The following is a 6,032-nucleotide window of genomic DNA, read 5'->3' on the forward strand; positions in this document are numbered from 1 at the left end:
AGAGAGAAGGCAACAAAGCGTAAGATGCATTTAAAGACTTTTATCAGAATAAACAACTGTGACACAACTTAACCTGAGGGGCTCCAGATCCACATCCCAAGACGCACTCTAGCAGAGGACAAACAGCCATCCATCCGTCTCTCCTGATATCTGCGTACTTGAGCGTTTTCGGGTGGATGATGTGTAACATCGGCTTATTGTTAATAGCAAGACTTTAGGTTCCAATTGATCTAACTTTACATTTTGGGTTCTAGAAATAGCTTTACAGGATTCTTATCGTATTTTCATCATATGATTCTGCAGAAATTTGAATTTGCTAATATTGATGAATAAAGGTTTATTAAAATAGGGGTGAAATAATAATACTGATGTTCTATTGCCTAATTCTGATGTCATTCATCTTAACAGTTATGCCAAAAAAGATACTTATTCTGAAATGTACAATTGAAGTCAGAGATATTATCCCCCCTGTTTATTTTTTCTCCCAATTTCTGTTTAATGGAGAGAAGATTTTTTTCAACACATTTTTCAACATATTAGTTTTTAAAAACTCAATTCTATTACCGGATTTATTTTATCTTTGCCATGATGACAGTAAATAACATATTATTAGATATTTTTCAAGACACTTCTACACCCAGGTTTAACTGGGTTAAATAAGTTAACTAGGCAGGTTAGGGTAGTTATTGTATAACTATATACTATATAATAATATGTTATGTAGACTATCGAAAAAATATATAGCTTAAAGGGGCTCATAATGGCGATCTAATCCTTCCAGTTCTCCACCATTTCCATAAGGATTTGACACATAAAACCACAAACTTGCAATGTAACAGTTTACTTTTCATTTGTCAGGATACAACGAAAATCAAAAAATAAACGGAAGAACTATTTACACTTTTCCCAGCTTCAATATAAATATGGTTTCGAAGAATGGTCAAAGGACTGTCCACCATTAAGCCCCGACTTTCTTTCAAAACTTTTTAACATATATAACGTCATGTACATAATATAATATCACAAAATATACCAATCAAATGCTGTATCAAATAGCAATAACTATGCACCTCAATACAAATTTTGAAAAATATTAGAATATATTAAAAATATTATCTCCTAGTGCTCTTTATGGTTTTAACAGGACTAATACTTTGGCCTTAAAATGTTGTTTAAAAAAATAAAAACTGCTTTTATTCTAGTCGAAATAAAACAAATAAGACTTTCTCTATATGAAAAAATATTATCAGACATACTGTAAAAATTTCCTTGCTCTGTTAAACATCATTTGGGAAATATTTAAAAAAGAAAAAAATATGAAAGGGGAGCTAATAATTCTGACTTCAACTGTACTTATTACATACTGTTTATAAAACAAGGTAACACTTTACAATAACAGTACATGAATAATGATGTAGTAATAAGTAAACTAAACATTACTTTATTATGAATTAATGATGAGTTAATGTATGCACCAATCTTTAACTAACTTTAACTACAACATGAGTCACAAGAGTTTGTGTGTGAATAACCGCTACCTTAATTACTTGATAGTAAATGTTAATTAGTGTATCAATTAACATTTAAGTTTAAGATAAATGTAACCAACATGAACTTATGAGCTAAAAATTTATAACTATTTCACGACTTTACTTGAAAGGGCACGTGACCATTAACTTATCCTTAACTTTACACAAACTTCTATGTTTAAAATGTTGATGTTGACAGAACACTTTTTGGTAACACTTTAGTTTAGGTCGCAATGGACGACATTAACAAACCATTACTAATACTACTATCTTAATAAACTACTTTAATCAATTTATTACAGTCAAAATATTCAATAATTACTTTAATCAATACTAATTAGCTGTTTATTAATAGTATGGTAAAAGTAGGATTTAGTAGGGTTTAATACATTAAATAACAAACAATCATGTACTAACAAGTAATTAGGGTAGCTGTTGTTCACGCATGAACTCATGTGACTGATGTTGTAGTTAGTTCATGATTATCGCATACAATAATTCATCATTAGATCATAATAAAATAATGTTTAGTTTACATATTAACACATCATTATTTATGTACTGTTATTGTAAAGTCTTACCTAAAACAATAAGCAAGCAGTTCATTCCACTGGGGCGACCCGTGATAAAATCAGGGACTATGTCGAAGGAAAATGAATGAATAAAAACAATAAGTGAATCACTCTAATATTTATTAAGGTTTGAAATATTAAAATACCTTGCTGACAAATTAAGGAATATTATAACAATCTAAAATGTCAATTATTACGGAAAGGCACTTTAACTCATTAGAATATGTAGATAAAAAAAGAAATAAATAGGGGTGGATTTATATTGTCAATCCATTTAACAGATGTATATGAGCAATATCACACTCGTAGCAGTGCGATATGGCTGTATATCGACACTGGTGGGAGGCATGAGTGCCGAGTGCCGATATACAGTCATATCACACAGCTACGAGTGTGATATTGCATTTACACAACAGTTTGATAGCATAATCGTGCATATAAAATAGAAGATCAAACACGGAATGTCTAAAACCCTTTTGTATGAGGAACTATTTTCTTTTGCCATTCATTCACATCTGCAGCTGACATCAGATGAGTAGAAACGGTTGCTTATTCACCTACGTCACTTTAGAGCTAATATTTGAATGATTTTCTAGTGTAATGTCTAAAGTGAAGACAAAACAGGTGATTTTGCTCACATTTTAAGATTATAAGGCTAAACAGCATGAAAGGCCATCAGTCTACAGAGATTTCCCTGTATTTCTGTTGCAATCGGGAGATCACAATAATTAACCCTGAAAAAGCCAAAGCAACACAAACACTACCAGATTACTGTTGTGTTTGCTATAAGGAAAAACGCTGAACACATGCGGGCATTTCTTTCTTTTCCTGAACTAGTTTGCAACAGTGAAAACAGGAGACTCATTACATACAAACAGATGGACAACGAAAAAGTAACTCAGGGGATTTACAAAGAGTGGCCAACACAAAACAAATGCAACCCTGATATGTGAGTCTTATCTCACACTCAATTATATGGTACAAATACAGCACTGCAACATAATACAGAGAGAGATCGCCTTAACTTTCACTTACCCGTTTAATAATGATTTGATAAGTTATAGTTTAAAATTATACCGTTTTCTTCTCCGAAATCTAATTATGTGTTCTCTGTCGCCATCTTGTGGATGGACAACATCAACCGTCTTTGCTCAATGACAAGCTAATGGTCCCCGAAGTGCTGTCCAAAATAAAAAGTAGGCATGATCCTTATAAATAAACTGCATAGTTTCAATCTAAACAACTACAATCTAGCCATTAAAAACAGCTGCAATATTTGTCAAACTGTAGTGAGTTTATTGATCTGCTGTCACTCTATGTGGGTGGAGTAATACAGAAGGATGAGGAGGCTGTTCGAGTTCTGATATTGCAGAATATCACATAAGCCAATCAGATTTGAGAACCAGACAGAACTCTTGTATAAATATGTATATATAAAATCTAAAATAACAGTTGATCTCTTTGCGGTTTAAACAGATTCTTGTTCTAAATATTTTACACGTTTTTATCGTCTGTAAATCACAATTTTAAAAAGTAAAAAAAATAATACAACAAGCACAGAGATTATACTTTGTTTAAAAAACTTCTAATCACATGTATGTTGTTTGGTATAAAAGAGTCTGCTAAATTAGCCAATTTAATATGCATATGAAACAACGTTTGCTTTGTGATACAAGTTGTATTATATGCTATACCTATTGTTTTGATGGTTAATTATTATAGCTATTATTAAGGTACTTATTTTTTTTGATAGTCAACAGAACAAACCATGGTTATACAATAACTTGCCTAATTACCCTAACCTGCCTAGTTAACCTAATTAACCTAGTTAAGCCTTTAAATGGCACTTTAAGCTGTATAGAAGTGTCTTGAAAAATATCTAGTCAGATATCATTTACTGTCATCATGTCAAAGATAAAATAAAGATGAGTTATTAAAACTATTATGTTTAGAAATGAGTTGAAAAAATATTCTCTCTGTTAAACAGAAATTGGGGGAACAAATAAAGAGGCTGGCTAATAATTTAGGAGGGCTAATAATTCTGACTTCAACTGTATATAATTTATTTCGTTTTTTTTTTACTTGAAGCTGACTTTTTGAGAGCAACATTTGCAGGAACCTGCTGCTTAGACGTTATTTCATCCTTCCTACTGCTTTACACGAACTGGCAGCTCTGTAGGAGAAAGCCAGGGAACAAAATAAGACAAGAATATAGTTAGAGTGGGTGTAACAGAGAAATCCGACCAAGCTTTATCTTGTGTTGAGTCACAGTGGATAACTAGGCCAGTGTTAATTTTAATGTATCTTCACTCCAGAGTGAACCGAACTAAAGAATAACAGACCCAGTTTTCCTCTGAAATCACTCACACACATACACAAGCACACTCAGTGGTCATGTCGATGCCTTGACCTCAGGAGGAATTGGAGCACATGCCTAAACTACACGACGACGCACTCTTTTTTTGCTTTCGGCTAACGTAATTATCCGAGAGCCTCGAAATATACAAGTCACTGAACTCTACTCATTAAGGCATCTGAAAATAGGAGTATTAACCAATGAATCATGCAATCTGAAACATCAAACAGACACATACATGCTGCACAGTGGTCTCCTCAAGGTACTCAGGCATCTGAAGTGAGAACTGTGCTGGCGGAATCCAGATTAACTCGGGGGAAGAAGTGTGTGTGTGGTTTACAGACATCTTCATATGCGTGGAGTCCTCGGGAAGTTTGGAGCTCGGACATTCTTTGTCGCTGCTTACTGGGTCATTATAAAGTGCCTTTGATGTCCTACAAGATTGAATCAGTCCAATATGAACAATGCGAACATAGCGAAATTCTGATGTTTTAATGTAGTTGGTTAAACATATATACACACATGTAGGCACAATTGTAAGTTTTGAAATATGTTTTTGCCCATTTTTGCCATATTCTTTCATTAAATGGATGTGATTTTGCCATGTCCCACACACTGCTCAGCCTACCTCAGTGAGTCTAAAAAGTCGGTATATTATATATATATATATATATATATATATATATATATATATATATATATATTTTTTTTTTTTTTTTTTTTTTGAAATATTCTTATTGCTTATGACAAGTTAGATAAACTAAGTAATTTTAATAACATTTATTTTGTTTTTATAATATTAATAATCATTTTGCAAATGTCCTTGAAATTGCTGTCCACCCTGTCATTGATGTGGTAAATACTCCTTTAAGAAACCCTCTGATGTACTCATTGGCGTCCCCCATGCCCATTTTGCCTTTCTTCAGAGGAGGTTAAAGCATCTGCTGTGCACAAAGTAACTTTCTACACTTAAGTTTCCTATTTTTCCTCGTATTTTGTTTGAAACTGATTGTTGTCAAGCTTAACATGTCCACCACCTTGGTCCACCTTGTCATAGTGAAATATTAATTAACATTTTAAAAATTCAGAAATCAAAAATATAGCTTTTCAACTGTATACAATGAGCTTAAATAATCACTTTACCAGCTGCAGGTACAAACTGTTTTGAATAAATGCTATCTTTAGCCACAAATGTCCTGCCTGTTATTGTCCACCCTGTCACAAATTCTTCTTTGACATGATGGACATGTGCATTGTTATTGACACTTTATTTATTCATTTAATATTTTATTGTTAATTATTTAATGTTTTTATGTTACAACTTGTATACACGCATACAACACCAGTAGATGCAATAAATCTTCTATGTGAAGCTGCTTTGACACAATCTACATTGTAGAAGTGGCAATGAAGGTTATCTGTGCCTTTTTTTAATTTGTGCTTATTAAAGTTTAAATAAAATTATAAAAAAATCGAATTTGGACACATCCAAGTACTTCAAGAGCAAATTAAATTAGTTTCCTTGGCTATCACTCCGCAGGAAGACAGAATGAGCAATTTGCTATTACTCTGACC

The 6,032-nt window shown here is 32.5% G+C and overlaps 1 protein-coding gene across 1 annotated transcript in view; it reads right to left on the minus strand.

Moving 5' to 3' along the window:
• glra4b (glycine receptor, alpha 4b) overlaps positions 1–2,859 on the minus strand; it is a 31,886-nt gene extending 29,027 nt beyond the window's left edge. The window contains exon 1 of the mRNA XM_073949741.1: positions 74–2,859. The gene's annotated coding sequence lies outside the window, so the exon portion shown is untranslated. The remainder of the gene's footprint in view (positions 1–73) is intronic.
• Positions 2,860–6,032: the final 3,173 nt, after the last annotated feature.

This window comes from Danio rerio, chromosome 5 (assembly GCF_049306965.1).
Source record: "Danio rerio strain Tuebingen ecotype United States chromosome 5, GRCz12tu, whole genome shotgun sequence".
Taxonomy (NCBI): Eukaryota; Metazoa; Chordata; class Actinopteri; order Cypriniformes; family Danionidae; genus Danio; species Danio rerio.